The following is a 20,741-nucleotide window of genomic DNA, read 5'->3' on the forward strand; positions in this document are numbered from 1 at the left end:
TGAGACAGGAGGATCACTGCTAGTTTGAGGCTGGTTGGGCTACAAAGTGAGTTCAAGACCAGCCTGAATTACATAGCAAGACCCAGTCTCAAAAAAAAGACCACAAACAAAACAGTAAACCTTCTAAATAAGTCACGGTACTTCACCTGGGATGAAGGGGTAGAGTGAGCAAGGCACTGAGTATGTCCCTATAAACAAAGAAAGTTGCTTTTTTAAGGTATGAACATGTACTTGAGAAGGCAGGAAATGCACAGATTCACTGTACCCAAATCATTGAATCGGAGCAGGAACATGGTGGGCAGTGGCTTTGTGCATCTGGGTAACATTTTCAAGTTATTGTTATGTTGCTTCTTTCCTTCTAACTCCAGGACTCTTTCTAACTCGAAAAGGATCCTTTTAGCACAGACGAATGAAGCAAGTCAATAACATCCAACCAAATAGGGTGTATTGAGCCTGATCAAAGGTGGGTGGACAGCAGCAGCTGTGGTCTTGCTTGTCAAATCAGTCCGGAGGTGGCTTCGACAGTGAGAAGCACCAGAGCTTCTTCATTTACACTTTCCACTACACAATGGAAGAGTGTAGACTTAGGTTAAAACCCATTTGCTGGGATTTTAACAACTATGTACATGTATGTTTGTATAAGAGAGAAAAAGAAAAGAAAGGGAGAGAAATGATATTTTTCTGTCTTTTTAAGGATTTTTAAAGCAGACAGTCATGAAACGGATTGAGCTTTTATTACTTCTGAACTGGTGATAGCTTCCTCTCTTTAAAGCCTCAATTACATTGCAGGATTTTTATGATTTTAGAAGATACCATGGTAACTTAGGCAATGAACCTGAACCAGGCTGCTTGATGCATTGAACTGTGTACCATAAACTTCTGCAGCTTTGCCAACTTGGCACCAGTAATGACTCCATTGCAATGGTTTTAGCTTAATCTTTCAATGCCATTAGAGTACAAGCCTTAGAGGAAGCATTAAAACTAAGAAAAAGTAAAACAGGACTATGTGAAGCATAGATAACTCATTTGATATTATGTCTTTTAAAATGTGAAGGAAAATGTTAGATTTTTTTTTCAGATACTAAACCATTTACAATTCTATGAGAAGTGGTTACATTTAAAATGCACTAGTCAAAAGCTATACTGCCTTTCTGGTTGTGGAAAATTATTTTATGACATAGAAAAGTGTTCACAAAGTTAGAATGGAAAAAGTATACAAAAATAGTAGATATTGTGTAATGTCATGTGAATCCAATTTTGCTTACACATATGTGTGTGTACAGGAAGACAGAAATAATGCCAGCAGTAATTCTCTTGAACATTGGAATTATAACAATATTCTCTTTTGTGGTTTTCTATTTGTTTTTAACAAATTTTATAACAAATAAATCTTATTTTGTGAAATAAGGAAATCTAAAACAAGCACAGAAACTACAAAGAAACTAACTTCAATACTAATCTTTAAAACAAGCATAAGATTTACTTTTTTAAAAAGTTCTATAAATATATACAAGAAACACTTGTTTTTTTTTCAGGTACAGTATGGTTGTGATCTTTGACAGAATGAAAATCTATAATGTACTGTTAACCTTAAGTTTAGCTTTTCTTCTAAAGACTCTTTCCATACCTAAGCAATTGAAATCAGTGTTTCTCTGAGTGGAATAAACAGATTGGTAAGAGGCCAAAGAGCTAGCTGTTAAAAGCAGGTTCTGGGAGACAAAGAATTGTGTAGAATAGTAACCCCAGGAGACTTCACAGGATCCTTTGAGCTTAGGACCAAATTCTCAATTGCATGTGTTGTACACTGATGAGATAGAAAAAGAAAGAAACTAACACTTGGGTGCCACAGACAGAAAATAAAAAAAAAATATAGTTTAGTAAACACTGTGAAAGGGCTCAGTGGCCAAGTCCCTGCCTGGCAAGTGCAAGGACTTTAATTAGATCCCCTGTACCACATTCTGTGCCAGGTACCCAAAGTGGGCATGGTGATGCATGCCTGTAATTCCAGTGGTGGGGAGGCTGAACTGCATGGTGAAACCTTGTACCAAATAAATAGACAAAACAAAATAGAAAACACAGGGAAATACATACTTGTAATAAAGTTTGAGATCCCCAAAAATGCTGTACTTTAGAGTAAGTCTGTGTTGTCCCCAGTTACCCTACATCAAAGTCCCCAGCCAAACCTCAAGATAAAACATCAAGGACAAAAGCTGGCATTTTTTAAAGAAAAAAAGAAATAAATTCCAAAAACTAAAATATGCATCACCAGCAATATTTACCATATAACAACATTTCTACAATGCACGAAGTTTTGAGAATAAAAATATAAAAGATAGGCAGAAGAACATAAAAAGGAAACCTCAACTATGAAATGAAAACTGTGATAATCATAATTTTATCATTTGAGAATGAAATGGAAGCTGTACTGTGTGTACAGTATTTAAGAGTAAAATGAAGATGGTTAAAAATGGCTAATGAACTTGAGAACAAATCTCAAGTGATTTAAACAAAAGAAGATAAATATGAAGGACTAAGCTATGATAGAAGACTAAAATGTAAAATAATTTTAAAAGGAATCTGGGACTGCTCGAAGGTAGATAAAGAACACACATGAATGCAAGTACTACTTGAAAGCTGAAGCCTCACATTCTTATTATTTTATTTTTTTAATTTTTATGTACTTGGTACAGGGTCTCACTATGTAGCTCAGACTCATAGTGATCCTCCTGTTTTCAGCCTCCCCAGCGCTGGGATAATAGGCATGTACTGCCACACCCGGACTCGGGCAGACTTGTTCTGTGTGCCTGGGGTCATGTGGTGCTGGGGTTTGAACCCTGGTTCCTGTGCTTGCTTAAGCAAGTATTTAGTCTACTGAGCTATCTTGCTGCTGGTCCTGAGGTCACACATTCTTGAAGACGTGGTTGAAGTTTGCTGGATAGAAGAAAAGAGGTTTTTTTTTTTTTTTTTTTTTGATTTTTGCTTTGTGTTTATATTCCTGGCTAAATGAGTCCATAGTCATGAAAGAAAGAGAAAGCAACCACATGGTAAGCAAGTAACCATCTGCTAATGAGCAGGAGCTCCATGTAAATCAAGTCTCTGCACTGGGTGGGTGTAGGAGATACACTTCTAGTCGTAGTGATCTGGTACACAGAGACCTGGATGCTGCTACAGGTGGGTCATTTTGAGTGTGCAATATTACACTGAAAAATGCAGGAAAAATAAACTGCGATGGTAGAAAGGATAGAAAGACAGGCATGAAGAAGGAGGCAAGGTGTTGAGACAATTGAAGTTTTGGAGCATGATTGGAGGTCTTGACAGTGATTCCCCAGTCTATGCCTTGGCTGCAGTGTCACTGAAAGACTGCATATTTTGGGCAAATGTGTAGAGCCAAGCATCACCAGGTGTCCACACAGCTGCACCACTGACCAGCTCTGCAGAAGTCAGAACCAAGGGAAGCCTCCTTCCTTCTGAATGTCCAGCCAATATCAACTACTGAGAAGCTCAGAATGTTGTTTGATGTAAAGGAAAAATGACAGAGAAAATGACCTGCTGTCTGCCCAGGAAATATAGAAATAGCTGTGTTGTGTACACAGGAAACTAGCCATAAGAAAAAAGACAAGTTCACATCAGAAACAAGCAAGGCTGGAATCCTGTCTTTAACAAATAAGAAAAAAGTCAGTAAGAATTCCACATGCAAGTGCTGTAGTCAGGGTTTGTTTGAAAGGCAATAGACTTAATACAGGATATATATTTTATAGGTTTATTTTATAATATTCATCCAACAAGTCAAATGCAGAAGACTGCAAGAGATCTCTCCACACACCAGAGACTCAAAGAATCTAGATGAGTGCCTAAATTTTGTGTCAGTGTCCTGCATGTGTCCAAATGAAGACCTAGGGCCCATGGAAAAGTCTTCTGTGAATCCAGCTGGAGGCCTAGAGCCCACAATAATATCATAGAGTATTTATATAACAATGAAAGAGTTATTCTATAAAGTGCATGTAGTAAACAATAGGTCTTGATAAGCTAAATATTTATATGAAATTTCTGGAGAAAACATTAAAATAGTGTTTAAAAAGAAAAAAAATAGAGTAAAATTCCATTACAAGAGAGTAAATGGAATAATAAAATTGTATGTATCATACCAAAGAAGTAAACAAAAGGAGAAATAAAACATATGGCGTAAGTAGAAACACATAGCAAAGGAGTTGATTTAAAACATAAACCAACCAACATAAACCATTTAAAACATTAAACCAAATTTAATAATTTTTTAAATGTAAATGTAACAAAAAAGTGATGAAAGGAAACCAGGATTAAATTGGATGAAACAAAGCAAAACTCAACTATTTTGTGTATAAAAAGAGGGTTTTAATATTAAGATTGATTTAAATGAATGGATAGAAGAAGAATAGCATAAAATTTGAAATGCTTATTTTAATGTCAGAGAAATTGTACCTGATCAAAAATGTCAAGGCAGGTAGATGTATTCCTTAGATTTCATAAATAACAGAATGGAGAAATATTGTATAATGTTTGACTAATAGAATGGTTAAATGTAAAATATATGTCAGATAAAAAGGAATATTTTTAATGATACATTATGAAGTTGTAACAATCTTATACTATGTACTTAATTTCAGAGCTTCAAAATATGTGAATCAAAGACTAAGAAAGGTAACAATGGACAAATCTACAAATATAGCTGAAAAATGTAACATGCCTCTCTTAGCTGATGATAGGAAAAAGCAGATAAAATTTAGAAATAATGTGAAGGACTTAAATTGTACTATAAGCCAATTAACAGATATTGTGGTTTATATTAAGAATGCCTTCCAACCCCCACCAATGGCCTCATGTACTATACTTGAATTGCTGTTAGAGCAGGGATGGGTCAGGGAGAAGGATCCTTGATTAAAGGACCAGAAGGGTATATCTTGCTCTCCAAGTCTTCTTTCTTCCTCTGCTTCATGGCTGCCATGACCTGAGTAGCTTTCCTCACCCTGCCCCTTTGTCATGCTGCTTCTGTGATTAAGACCACCAAATAGACACTGAAGCTCCTGAAACTGTAAGCCAAAGTAAACCTCTTTTCTTTTAAATTGTAGGTGTTGGGTATTTTGTATCAGCAACGAAGAAAGTGATTAAGATGACATAGTTTACATATTACAGTATATCCATTTATTATCTCTGCCATATTTATAATACGATGTAAGCCAGGTAAAGAATACATATGCTTTCCAAATACAAGTGGATCATTCACTAAAGAGAAGGAAAACAGGGCAGCACATGCATGATTGTCAAATCTGGGTAAGGTTATACACCAAAGTGCCAAGTTGTTGTAATTTTTAAAAATCTTAAAATTATAAGAAAGTTAAAATTCTAGGTGGAATTGAGGAGCAAGAGATGGCTCCTACTTCAAAAAGGAAGATATAAATAAATATCCAGGTTTGTTGCCAGAAGGATGTCTGAGTTGATCGGTGAAAGGGCACTCAGATTTGGGCTCCAGGTGTCCCATAAAAACTCCTTGTGGCTGCACACGTTGAAGTCATGAGTCCTAGCCCTTTTATCTGTGCATTTTCTTGGAAAATGATAACATAGATAGCAAGTACTGGAAGTTTTATCTTCTCTTTCTTTTCTTTGGAAGAACAAGTTTTGACTAATGTTATGGTTTGTGTTTAGTTCTCCTCCCAGAGCTTCATGCAGTCATTGGGGTGGCTTCTAGAGTTTGTGATTAATTCATGATCCAATGGGATTACAGGTATGAGTGCTACTCCTGCCCTGGGGTGAGTAATCTGCATACAATATAAAGAGGGGAAAGATGCTTGCTAGCCCTCACAGCTGGTTGTCCTCCCCTTGCTGTTTGCTGTTTTTCAGCTGCCATGAACTGGTGAGCTAAATAAACCTTTCCTTCCCTAATTTGGGGTGTCAGGTATTTTTTTTCCCCAGCAATGAGAAAAAAGTAACTGAGACAACTAAGATAAAGCTAATTAGATAAAGGAGGTAAAGAAAAGATGTCATTATACAATGTAGATTAATAAAAAATAAAATGTACAGATAATTAAAAGTGCTATTAAGATGAAAGATCTGTTGCTCTGGAATCCTCTTTAGAAGATGCCAGATATGAGGCAGAGTCAATAACAACAGCAAGGCTGGAGGTCACCAGGGAGAATCCAAACAAGCCAAATGTTATCTTCAGAGAAAATAGATCTTAGAGAAAAATAGACTGCAAAAAGAAAATTGAATATCAAAAATAAATGAACCAATTATTTGCAAGATAAGAGGAATGAAGACCTGTGGACCAAACAGGAGCACATATCAATGCCTGATGACATTTCCAAGCAAAGATCAGGCAAGACAGGATGCTTGTTCTTAGAGCTGGAGCACTTTTTTCTCCTCCTTATTTGGAGGAGAGCTCTTAAAAAATAGTTATGAAATCACACTCATGTTTTGTTTAGAAAGCTGCCATTTCTTTTTTTAGATTTTTATTATTTTTTATTTTATGGAGAAAAAATATCAATGAGACAGTTTCAAAACTGATTAATAGGACAGTTTCAATAATTAACACATTGTACATTGTTATCTTCTTAGTGGTTATCCATAGTACAAGATACATACAGAATATCCTGTCCAAACACTGTTAGCACAAATCTTTCTTCTCATTGAATTAAGTGAAAGTAGCTGTACATCTATCCTATTTTGTGTATACAAATACAAAATGGTCCTCCCTTTGTATCTCCTTTTTTGTTTAGTCCTGTCAGAAATGGGTATTTCATTGGCATCTAAATACTATAGGTGCATAAATTCAGCAAAACAATCCAACACAGTCCAGCAGTCCACAATTGTAGTGGACCATCCACAGAAGTTGTTGACTTGAGCCTGTCACAGCTCAGCATATTAAAATGACTTTACTTTATATACCTTGCTTTTATACTTTTCTGCTGGATGGTTAGGACCAAGATAAAGCAAGGTATGTATCTGATACCTTGAAATGTAACTTTTGTATCTGATAAGGTCAGTCAAATACCCTCAGGATTTATCCTGTAACCCTGTACCACAGTTTGCAGATCCCTTGTCAGTGTCAGCCATGTGGATGAGTCACGGCCATTGCTTGACCAATTTGCTCTCTGTGAAAGCCTGAGAGGATGTTTTCTCTCCAGGTGACCCTCCTTAGGTTGGAAAGCTGCCATTTCTTGAGAGATTTTACTTCTGCTCAAATGAAAACTATTGAATTCTAGGTCTTAAGCTAGTGTTTTATAAACAAAGTATTTTAAAATATTTTTTAAATTATTGGTGCCACATGGAAGAATTGGATGAGGTGGTATATAGGTGTTTCACAGGAATTTTTAGCGGGTGTACAGACATTCCCAGGGCCTTACGTCCTGTTTTGATGTGAGTTGGGAAGAAGTGACTGCTGCTTAATACACGGGCATCTATGGTGTCTGGCATTCATAGGAAGAATAATTCCTGTATGTAATTTCTCCGTGGAACAGAGCACTTGCTAGTTTTCTGTGCTGATTATACACATATGCTGGTTTTGTGATTAATTTAAGCATTTGTCAACAAAGATTTGTGTTGTGATACTGGACCTGAGAATAGAAAACATTAGAAGAGCTGACTTGCTCTTGTGAACAAAGAGTCTATTAACTGATTTATTTGTAAGACTGGAAGACAGAAGACAATTTTATTTGAAATTCTGTCCCTACTGTAGCTATTCCTCTATCTCTGTCTTTCTCTTTGTCTATCTCTTTCCCTGTAATTGGTCTGCGTGACAACATATAATTTAGTTTTTCTTTGTTAACTATCTTTCCTACCTTTGATTTCTTCCCCAAATTTTGTACTAAATTTAAATGGAATAGCAGTGCTCATATGCAATATCTGAGAGTATTACATGAGTTATAGAAGTTGCTCAGTTAATGATCTCTATTTAAATAAGTTAATGTACGTGAAAAAGACCCTCTCTCTATGAATTTCTATTATTATTGTAGCTGCTGTCATTACAAAAGGAGAACCATTTAAGTAACTTACTGATTCTCCAAAAAGAAATATTTCCTAAGCATAGCTGTGTTATTATTGTCAATCTGGATTGCTAATGCTGAGCTCGTGGAAGAACAGCTGTGTCTAAGGAAGATTTTAGAAAAATATGCTAAGATACATTCAGAGCAAGTACTTTGTAGGAAAGTGTGGATGGAACAATGGATAAAACAGTTTCTTGTGAAAGCCTTCAGGTGGCGCTATAATCCCTTAAGAGACCAGTTCCTATCCAATTGGTGGTAGTTGTGCATGAAGAAGAGAGCGAGGGTGCCGAAGTAACAGGTGCTGGTAGAGGAGGGAAAGGTAGGAAGTGTGCATCTGGTATGAGATATTAATAACTTGTGTTCCTGAAACCTGGGGGAGTGTCTGTAAACACAAAGAGGAAACATGTAAAACACCTAAGGAGACTGAAATGGTCTATAAATTGTATCACTAAAGTACAATTTTTTTTAAATTTTTCTTTTTTATTTTTTAAAGGAATGACAAATTAGAATTAAAACAAAAAAATACAAGTGATACAGATTTTCACTTAACAAAGTAATATGAATTTCACAGTATTTGTTGTAATACATAGTGTTGTCTTCCAACCAGTTTTTCATATTACCAGATATATGCATGTAAAATTGGAAGAAGAAAGAAATGTATAAGAAATTAAGAAGACACAAAAGGGGCAATAATTGAAAAAAAATGAAACAAATTAAAGCATTAACTGCTTCTTTCCATAGACCAGCAAAAATGCACATTACAGTTGTCCATCCTGCTTACATATATAGATAAGTCTCCTTCTCCTATTCTCTCTCCCATCCTTCTCCTCAACTCAGCGACTCTTTCCTTTCACTCCCTCTTACTGGTGTCTTTTGTACCCTTCCAATTCCATTTTTCTCTTTCAGGTTCTCAAACTAAGGAGACAATATGATGTTTGCATATGCAGGTCTGATTTATTTCATGTAATAGTATGTTTTCTAGTTGTACCCATTTACTGACAAATGACTCAAATTTATTCTGTTTTAAGTCCGGGCATGGTGGCACATGCCTATAATCCTAGCTGCTGGGGAGGCTAAAAAAGGAGGATCACTGAGTCTGAACTACATAGGGAGGCCCTGACCCCCCAAAAAAGTATCCCGTTTTATAGCTGGATGATACTCCATTGTGTAAAAATATCACATCTTCCTTATCCATTCTTCAGTTGATGAGCATCTGGGTTGTTCAAAGGATTTAGCTATAACAAATTGCACTGCTATAAACATGGTGCACATATATCACTGTGGTATGAGGTTTTTCAGTTCTTCTGGAAAAATACCCAGAGGGGCATAGCTGGCTTGAATGGTATCTTCCTTTTGAAGGAATCTCCACACTGATTTTCGCAGTGGTTGTACCAGTCTGCATTCATGCCAATAGCGCAGAAAGGTTCGTTTTTCTCCACAGCCTCTCCAACATTTATTATTAGCTAACTTCTTGATGTTAGCCATTCTTACTGGGGTAAGATGGAATTTCAATGTAGTTTTAATTTGCATTTCTCAAAGGACCAATGATGTTGAACAGTTTTTCATATATTTACTTGATATTTACATTTCTTCCTCTGAGAAGTGTGTATTCATCTCATATGCCCATTTCTGTAATGAGTCTTTGAATTTGGGGGCCCGAGTGTTTTTAATTTTTTGTGCGTTCTAGCTAGAAGGCCTTTGTCTGAGGAATAGTCAGCTATAATTTTTTTTTGTTTTTTTTTATTTTGTTCTGCTGGAGATTTCCTTTGAGGTACAGAAATTTTCAAAAAGGTCCCTGTTGTTGATTCTTTGAAGTATTTCCCATGCTGTTTGGTTTTTGTTCATGAACTCTCTACCTACCCTTATGTCTTTAAGATTTCCACCTACATTTTCCTCCAGAAGATTGTTTCTGTTTTAATATCTAAATCTTTGACCCATAAGTGACCCAGGGGATCGATCAATGAAACAGATTAGAAGATGCAGACATAACTGCAAACACATTCAGCCACCTTATCTTTGATAAAGGGCCCAAAGAGGCTCACTGGAAGAAAGATATGCTGAAGACTAAAACTAAACGCATGCCTATCACCATGCACAAACCCACAGTTAAAATGGATCAAAGTATATATTTTTCTAATTAAAACAAAATACACTGAGTTTTTGGAAGGAAACTTTTAGTGTACTTTTTCTGGTGTTTCCTGTATGATCAGGGATGTGCAACTCTGTGAGCACAATAATATGATTGAATTTATAGGTTGATGTGCCTAGCATGCCCTAACTCATCTTTGTCTGGCCTTCTATTTGCAACCCAATATTCCAAGCAAATTAACAGATAGCTGCACTTATTTCCCTGTTGCCTTGGCAGCTGTTTTACCCATCCTGAACAAAAGAATGGATGAGTCACTTTTCAAATGAATTTCTAGAGAGTTTATAACAATTACCTAGCCAGTCAGTCTGTGTCATTAAGTACAAATGAGTCAGTGATGAGAAAAGTCAAAGCTCCATTTTATTAATCTTAAATTTAGTTTTTATTTTTAGACACCTAATTTGCTTTCACATTTGGTGCCTTAGACAAAAGCAGAGTCAACTGCTGGTGTCCTGGTTTTCCCTACTGAGAGTGTAATTGGACACTGTCTTTAGCTACAGCACGACTGTTCTCCTGGATACTGAAAGCAATGAAGACTGCTAGATTAAAAAGAAATTTTTAATATATTTGTGATTAACTGAAAACTATAATAAGGAGTCACAGGGAAATAGAAATAAAGAGAAAAGGTTAACAAGGTAGGACACAAAGATAATTATTTGCACTGAAGGAAGAAAGGCAAAACAACACCTAAGCTTTCTATCCAATACTAACTTGTTTGATAAATAAGTAATGGGATAAAGAATTTCCGCTCTCAGATTTACACATTTTGTACTCTTCTTGCTGTGACCTTTGTACATGGCCACAAATCTGATGCTAAAGAGCAATCTTATGAATTATGTAAAACAAGATCTGGTTCAAAGGATTTATGTTAAAAATAAGTAGCTTCACTCTACCCCTGGTGGGGAAAGATCTCTTCCTAGTGTCTTTTTTCCCCAGACTTCTGAGGATATATAGGTTTGATTTCTCTATAATTTTGTTTATGTAATACCCAAAAGATTGACCCAGAAGGAAGCTATTTTGTCTAAAGGATAACAAAGCTAAATGTTAGAATGAAAATTATTAATGTTAATATCTACCATGGTTAATACCATAAGATAAGCTTTAGGACTATATCTTGGAAAGAAAATATGGGATAAATGACAGTCTAAATCAATGATATATTGGCTCGCTTTCAGAGATGCCTGTCAGGGAAGTGAAAGGAAAGTTGACAAACCCCAAGAGATGTCTTTTTGATCAAGTTTTTGAGATCATAAAATAAATACAAACATGACAAAGTTGATTACAACTATGAAATCTAGGCAATGTGTTCAGACTGATTTCTTTGAGCTGATTTCAGTTATGTTTAAAACAGGAAAATATGACCTAGACCAACTTGGTAAAGGAGAATGAAAGATACAGAAAAATTTAAAAAGTGGCACAATAAAATAGACACTATTCCTGCGAACTACAGTCTCAAAGCAGCCTTGCTCCTACTTTTTGAAGGAGGTAAATACATAAAGTGTATCCAGTTAAACAGAGCCTTCTTTTCCCGTAAGTGTAGCAAGACTGCTGTTTTTCAGGATTTAGTTTGGTTATAAGTTTTATAAACATTGTCTTATACAAACATCTTAAATCCTTGGAAAATAACAGATAATAGATTCAATCAGAAAGAACTGAAATAAATACTTCAATGTTAATTAGATATAACTGAAAATCATACCTGGGTTCAAATTGCTCATAACCATCATGCCTCATTGTTTTTATGCCTTGTCTTTCAAGACAGTGTAGTTCCACAGCATGATCCTAAGCACATACTTTCCTATTGTGCAGTTATCTATGTTGCTATAGAAGGAACACATTTTTTAGGGTCTCAGGATTTAGTCCCGACATTGTCGAATTTGTTTGTTTGTTACCAAGTAGTAACTAATTCCTCTTTTTCCTTAGGCTTCTTGCCTGAGATCTTTGTTGTCCATACCTGTGTATGAGATTAGCTAATATTCAAATACTCTCTACATAGGCCTTTTATTATGCCTTTGAGACTGCCTTCTTCACTATGAAGAGAACACCCTCGTCCGTGCAGAGGTTGGCACTCGTTGACTCCCTGTGCCAATGAAACATGGTTCCGCTAGATTTCCATAGGAACTAAGTTTAGATGATACATCTTTAAAAAAAAAAGAAAAGATGAAACTTATACTTAGGACAAAATAAAGCCTGAATGATTCTAAGTGTCCATGAAGAAAATCATAAGCAGTCACTTTCCCTATTTATTTTGAATTATTTGGTAATACTTACAGAGAAGTTAGTATGCTACAACACTGTCTACTAGGAGTCTAAATCATGATTCTTTACAGAATGTGTTCAAAATTTTAAGACCTATGAGAACAACTAGATGATTACAAAATACGAAGAGCCATTTATTAGAACAAGATTTTATTACAACAAAATGAGGATATTGAGAATTTCTTTCCTATACCTTAACAAGATTTTAAGGAAAAAAATAATGTGAGTTCTATTATGTCAAATACTCCTCTTTGCTTAAATAATCATTAGTTACTTGGCAACACAAAAAGAATGTCCCCGCTTTGGATAGTGCCTATGAAACTCCAGGACAGCTGATTTAGAAAAGTTCTCTACACTTCGGTACAAAAGTTGTGAGTAGGTTTCTTTCCATCCACCCAAGTTAGTGTTTTTACATTAATGTGGAGTTGAAATTTTTAACTTGGAACTTGTAGACAACACACTGAGATTTCACATAATGCCACAGGAAAACTTGAGGTTTTCCACCCAGTTAATTCACTCATTTATATCATTATAACATATACACTCAGGTATAGTTTAATGTAATAATGATTCTTGAAAAAGGTATTTAGTGCACTTCAGCTCAGCATTCAATAGCAAAGTTTGTCTTGTTTCTAGTCTTCATTATTTCCTTTGATAATGTTACTAGAGTAGTCGTTTTCTATGGCATGGTAATGACTCCCAAATAAATCATATGTTTTTTTAATGATTTAGCAACATATCTGCCTTATGTTGTTGAGTTATGTCATGCTATGCTAAGTTGTATAATGAGCAAATAGATGCTCAGAGGGTGGAAAGACTTGCTGACAAATACATATGTTCCATATTAGATTTTCAAATTACTGTGATATCTCTTTTATTCCTACACTAAAATAAATGTTTCACAATAGTGTTATGTTTTCCAAAAATTATTTTACAACATGTATATACGTTGCTAAATTTTGAGGTTTTATAAACAGTACTATTCAGTTTCAAACCTCCAACAACATACTTAGTATTATGTTTCTAAGATTTACGTAGATGGTTGTGCGTATTCTTGTTACAGTGAAGCTTAAGTGTCAACTTGTTTGGCTTGGTAGACAAATAGGGGATTAGTGCATGACACTTGTGGGTGTGTCTGGTTGGTCATGGAAGCGTGACTGTGGGCAGGTAATACATCTGGTCCTGGTCCCTTTGGTGTCCCCTGCTTTGCTTACTCCCTGCCATGAACTAAGCAGCTTTGTACAACCATTATATACCTGTCTTGGAGCCAACAATCATGAACTGATTCCCACAAACCAATTAGACCTCAAAACTGTGGCTATTGGGTATTGTGCCCCAGCGACATAAAAGCTGAGTAATACAACTATCATGCATTGATTTTCACTGCTCCACTTAATATTCCATTTCAAGAATATTCTGCAATATAATTTTTCCTTCCTCTGCTGAGGTCTACCATTGCTACTAAGAATGCAGCTTCTGGAGTATTCTGTTGGATATGTATTTGAGTTTCATGTGAAAATAATTTTCCAGATCATATACTTAGAAATAAAATTACTGTTTCAAAATGTAGGCACTTATACAAATTTGAAATATAATGACAAATTGCTTTCCATAGTTGGCTTAACAATGGACACACACACCAGCTGCATATAAGCACCTTAAGTGTGCCTGCCACATGTTTGTCAACACTTGGTATTATATGACCATTTACTTTTTTTTCTGCATTAAAAATGACTTCTGCCTAACTCTTTATCATATAATTGGCCAATATTCTCAAGTGCACAATTGTTTTGGTTTTATACCTATTTTGGCTCCTAAGTCTGTGCTGCAGACCATTTTCTCCTTGTCACTTCCTCCACAATCTTGTAATCACCACCGCATGGTGTTAAGTGACCTTGTGTTTGCTGTGATTTTTGTTTTTACTCATTATCATCTCCTTCCCCTTCTCCTTCTGCTTCTTCTTCTGCTTCTTCTTCTCCTTGTCCTTTTCTTTCTCTGTCTCCTGCTGCCACTTCTCCTTCCTCTTCTGTTGCTGCTTCTTTTTGTCCTTTTGCTCCTCCTGTTCTGCCTGCTCTTCCTCCTCCTCCTCCTCCTCCTCCTTTTCCTTCTCTTTCTCCTCCTTCTCCTTCTTCCTCAAGGCTATGGCTTTTCACCAAGGGTCAGCCTTAGCTTACCTACTGTCCTGGGGAGTCACCACTGTCTTCATGACAGTTAATATGATGGGCTTCTCTGTCATATTTCTCTCTTTGATCCTTTCTCTCCATGGGCTTAGCTACCCACCATGATCTCAAATAATTCAGATACTGGCTCTGCATTTCCCTGACTTCCAAGCTATACTAAGAAGGGTGTCCAAAGCTTCAAGACAGGTAGATGGCTGCTTGAATGTTTTGAAACAGAATAAATTCCATAGTAATTGCTCCTTGGAACACTTTGTCTGAGAATGAACAGAGCAGTTTTTCATAACTTTTTAAGGTGATGATCTTTGACGATGACAACTGTCTTCCCAGAAAACAGCATAATTGAACATCATAAGCAAAATCTGCTTTATAGTAAACTGCTGCCTTCATAGAAAAAAAGATGTGCTTTTCAGCATTTTTACATCATTTAGCTCCTTACTGCCTCATTGTTTGTGAGTTATTTTTCAGCTTGCGTCATTTGCCCTTGGTTTTGTACAGACTTATGCGACTGCTTAAATGCTCTTTGCATCAGTTCACTCCTGGATTTTCTCTTAGTGATTGGCTGAATTGTTTGAGTTTGTCTCAAGTCACATGCATTACTTGAGGAGAACACTACGGGAAGTTAAACAAATAAGCAATTTGTCTGGGTAGTAATGAAAATGCACTAAAATATTCATCAGCATTAGCTTTTGAGGTTCCAAAAATCATACTGCACCATGAATAAATAAAGCCAAGTCAGTCTAGATCTAAACAACTACCATTTTATGAATGTGCCAAAACTAACAAATCTACATGTATGCTTTCCAGTTGCCTAAATTTCTCTAATCCCCTGTGTTTCCTTCTTTTGTCCCTTTGATGACAAACACAGTCAATACTATATGCCACATTGTTCGTGTAAGTGGAGACATTTGTGAGTTTTCTGTCTTGCAGTGAGATCATTCCACTGTAGATTTAGGTGACAGGAAACTGCCAGGTCATTCTGTCTGTCATTCACAACCTTTCTGCTCTGGATTCTACCTTCGGAGGTGACATGTGAGTAGGTCAAAGAGAGTAGAGGGCTAACAGAGGTGAGGAGCTGCTATTCCCTGGACATGGCAAGAGAAGAGACCTGAGGGGAGAAGACTGCCAAAGGGGTTCACTCACTCCTGAAAAGAGAGCAGGTGAGTTTAGGGTTGCTATTTCTTAAGACTCACCCCACTCTCCTGATCCAATCCCTGTCAGAAGGTGACCTATGCTTCTATGTAACATTAACATTTTGGAAAAGGATGCGTTCTAGAAGTAGGTCTGGTTGGCTGTGGGCATCATGACTGGGTCTCCAATGTAGTCTCTACTGCAAACAGGGAGGGAGAGGAAGAAGGGGGAGTGGTAGGGATGGGGATGGCAGGGAAGGAGATGGAAGGATAAGTAGAGAAGCAGTGGCAAGAGAAGGAGAGGAAAGGAGGGAGGAAGCAGGGAAGGGAGGAGACAAAAAAAAGAACAAACCTCTTATCACAATTGAAAATGGATGCCTGGAATTGTAATTAATGCTCAATCCTTTAGTTTCAAAGCATGACTTGTTTAAGAATGAAGTCACCAGTTGGTCGAATGATTCTTCCTTTCATGATCCTGTAAGTAATATGGCAGAAGAATCAAAAAGAAAGGTTTGGTGGAGGACAGAGACAAAACGGGGACACTGGGCAGAGAAGAGGAGAAAGGAGGATGAACAGAATAAACAGGCAGGCTGAGTTCTTCAAAGACCACTTTCCCCTTCCCACTGCTCCTCAGAATCATCTCCAGGGTTGACTGCCCCGTGCCTGTGTATAGTCTGTCCGCAGTGTATTTATCTTGTAACTATATTGCTTTTCCTTTACTCGAGTCTCCCTGTCTCTTACACACCTTTCACAACCACAGCTTCACCCACAGCAGGCTGGAAATGACAGCAGTGCAATGGTGGTTTTGGAGACAACAGACCTGGAACGGAGGATGAGTGTTGCCATTTACTAGTCATGATGTAAGTTATCATTATTTTACTTAACATTTGCCAGTATAGCAGGTGACAAATCACATGCTGTTGTTTTAACTGGATTTCTTTGATTTCAAAATATAAAAATGTCTTTGAAAATGATAGCTTGTAATTGTGCCTTGTCCTCCAGGCCCTGGTTTGCATGTGGGTTCAGTGGCTGATATTGGGTTCATCTCAGAAAAGTTGGAGGAACTGGGGCAGGATAGCGCCCCACCTACACTTGGACTTAGAACATCTTGCAAACATTAGGGGTTCTTTGTCTCATGCTGGAATTTAAATAAATAAATAAAGCTACTGAATGGGAAAGGACTTCATTTTTTCAGTTATCTGACCAGCTACTGCCCTCATGCCTGACTGCTCTGGGTGGCTGACCTATCAAGAACCTGGACATATCTTTTTCTCTCCACGGGCCACCTTTGGTTCCTCATATAAGACACGGTTTTGCTTTATAGTCTCCAAGGTCTAAAAAGTTTCGTAGTATGATAAAAGTGTCAATACCCTTTCTATCTAAAATATAAAATACAGATTCATAGCAGAAGAGAAGCTCTACAGTGCAGAGACTTATATTTCATTAATGTATGCTTAAGAACCTCAGTGTGTGGTACAGGGTAAAGGTTAAAAAAATATATATGTTGAATGGAAAGTGGTAATAAAGTATATATAAATGGAGGCATTTTATGAAGCAAAGTGATTAAACATTTTTAAATTCTACTTTTACAATAAATTAAATTTTGTTACATCAATGACATATGACATGTCAACTGTTAAATTGGCATATGTTTAGAAATAACAATATTCATAGCATCTATAAATGATAACTAAATTGTCACTTTTGTCCAATAGTGGGACAATCTTGCTGAAATTCAGTGTGGCACTGAATTTATCAAAAAGCTTATTTGTCAAAAAGCATATTTGTCCAAAAACTTAACAATGTGCACATGTTTTGACCCAGCTCACTGGATCTGTACACTGAGAAATATATTTTAAGGGAAGAAGGCATAGATTTAGCTACAAGAGTGTTATTTATACTTGTAAAATTCTGAAACAATCAAAATATTCAACCCTAAGCTACTGGGAAAATAAAAAAGAACAATACATTCTTTTCATGAAATGCCAGTTAGCAATTAGATATATCACATATGAATATCAATTTTAATAATCACAACAAGTGTGGAAAAAGGGATTTTACAAGATAGCATGGATAATTCAACGCCACAAAAATCCATATCAGGTCTATGGAAAAGGTTCCCATGGCATATATACTACAAAATTAAATTTCCTTAAATCTAGGGAAGGGAGGTATAAGTTTCTATTTTTTTTTGCTAATTTGTTCTTTCCTTACAATGGCTAGAAAGTGTTTTAATAATGAAATAATAAATCATTTTAATTTTCAAAATTTACCTTTTAGCTTCAACCCATTTAAAGTTGTGAGAGGTCTTCTCTTGTTGGTATCTGTACTGTTTTCTTTTTGCACCTAGGCTTTCCAGTCTTGTCATTAGCATGGTTAAATTAATCAGATTTTAAGCTCCTTAAGGGCAGGGTTTATATCTTTTCTTTATTCTTTAAAGTATCTTGCACCCCTTCTGGCTGCTTAATAAAAATTCACTGCCCTGAATTCAGTCAAGTGCAATTTCAATTTCTGCTCTCATTAAATGTCCCTATAAATCAATTTAAACAGTTCTAGTAATAAGAGTATCCCCCAAGGTTCCCTTTTTTTCTCTTTGTTGTAAGTCAATTCCTCACAATCCCTGACACTAGTCGGGGGAGATCCTAGTTCAATTGCAGCACATGTGAGAAGCAGGGAGATATTTATTTTGTGTTGCTGCAGGGTGGCTGAAGTAAGTAACAGGAAAGTGAATTCAGTTTATCTAAGAAGTTCTAATTATTAAAGATAGGCATCAGAGGAGATGGTTGGATAACAAGTTGATAAAGCTCCTTTCACTAAGTTTGCTTAAACTGAAAATAGAAAATAGCAGTGCAGTACCAATACTAGTCAGAGATTTGATTGGTTGACCTTTGACCTTTTTTTTACAAATCTGAATGTACTTTATTTATCTTAGGCCTCATCTGTAACAAACCAAAGGCAAAGAGGAAAGTAGTAGAGGTACAGATAGAATTTTGTAACTCAGTGCTGCATGGAGCCTAACCCAGAACTCCAGATCCAGGCACTCCTTCCAAACTGCTATGCTATGCATTCCCACGAGCACCTGATGTACAATGACTTTGCTTCGTGAAACAACCCAGTGAGATAGGTTTGCATAGACAAGAAGAAAATTGAGACCTATGAAGTTTCCGGAGTGGCCCTAACCCATGCAACTATCACAATCCAACAGAATTGAAACCCAGATGCATCTGACTTCAAATGTCTGAATATAATAATAGGGCACATGGCCAGTAAAATGCTGTCAGGGCTTTCACAGACAGCAAGTGACACTTCTGTAAGCTGACCTATAGTCCGCACCTAGACTGGCTTCTCTCTTTGTCCCAAAGTGTTCCTACCTCCTCTGAACCCAGATGCTTTCCACGAGAGATTCATAAAATTATGGAGTTCAGGAAACCCTCAAGATGCCCTCTACAAGCTTCAGAATGAGGAAAGCCAGTAATGTAAGTCAGAATTCAGTCTGAGTCAAAAGGCCTGAGGATCAGATCCACACCCCAAGGGCAAGAAGGAAGAAATGAATGTATGAGCACTGGCTCTCCTTTTTTTTTTCCCCACTAATTATATATGCTGATACCTGTGAACTAAACCACTACACTGAAGATAGCAATGTGTAATGGTAGGGTCATGCTTGGAATGCCTGTCATTCTGGTCTTCTAAATACATACTGCTTGTCATGACATACCAGTTACTGCCATACTGTCTCTCAAGTAAATGTTTGTTTTTATAAAAAAGGGTAATAAATGAAAGCAAGAGATAAGAAAAAATGTCACAAGACTGTCCTGCTACAATGCTGTATATGATTAGATTTCTAAACTTTTATGTAAAAATATGTAATTGTTTATTTCTATTTTTTAAAATAATTTTTAAATTTTTTTCTTCTTATTCTGTAGGGACTTAAAGGTTAACATATCAATACTTGATGGAAAATACCTGTTCCATGTTATGCTTCAGATGTTTGATATTCAGCCAGAAAGTGAAATTAAGCTTAACTGCCTAGGTTGTAGGGTAATAACAATAAGCTTCTCTTCTGGAGGGTTAACAACCTAAGTTTGCAGACCAAAAATTAGAGAAAAAGAAGGGCTGCAAAGACTTTCAATATTTTGGCCTTAGCCTTTCAAGGTCAGTGAAGACTCAGGACATAGGAGAACCTGTATTATAACATCATGTAACTCAGTTGAGTCTCAAATTTTCTGATTAAGGAGATTATGGGGGCACAGAGGAAAGTGATTGATGATGTAGAGTGTGCCTAAGGAGAGTCACATGGAGAGAAAACATTCTCTCAGGCTTTCACAGAGAGAAAATTGGTCAAGCAATGGCCATGACTCATCCACAAGGCTGACACTGACAAAGGGTCTGCAAACTGCAGTACAGGGTTTCTGGCTCTCCTTTTTGCTGCACTGACACAGCTCCACTGTGCTTTGGATGCCAAGTTCATCTACCACCTCTAATGCCAGCCACCAGAAGTGTGTACAATAGGTCTCTCTGAGAAGCACTTGAAGATCAGGCTCACAGACTACTGACAAGTGTGATGATTAATTTTATGTATCAATCTGACTCAGCTACGTGAAGCATAGGCAGCTGGTAAAACATTTATGGATGTGTCTGGAAGGTGGTTCTGGGACAGAGAAGCATTAGAGGAAAGAGACATTCTGTCTGTCTCTGTCTCTCTCTCTCCTTCTGAGAGGGAGCATTTGGTTTTTCAGTCTTGCCCTTGGAGCTCAGATCTTTTCATTGAACTGAAGTAGCCCTGATTTTCAAGCCTTTTGACTCAAACTGAATTCAAAATTATACTACTGGTTTTCCTCATCCTGAAGCTTGCAGAGGGCATATTTGAGGGCTTCTTGAGCTCCATAATTTTATAGGCCAATTTTCCTAATGAATTTCTTATACGCTCAATGTGTTTTCTTGATTTTCCTTCCCTGGAGAATGCTGGCCAGTGTGCCTTTGTCCCTTCTCCCAGAGCAGCTCAGACCGAGTTGTC

This window comes from Octodon degus, unplaced genomic scaffold (assembly GCF_000260255.1).
Source record: "Octodon degus isolate 3935 unplaced genomic scaffold, OctDeg1.0 scaffold00024, whole genome shotgun sequence".
In the NCBI taxonomy this organism is placed as follows: Eukaryota; Metazoa; Chordata; class Mammalia; order Rodentia; family Octodontidae; genus Octodon; species Octodon degus.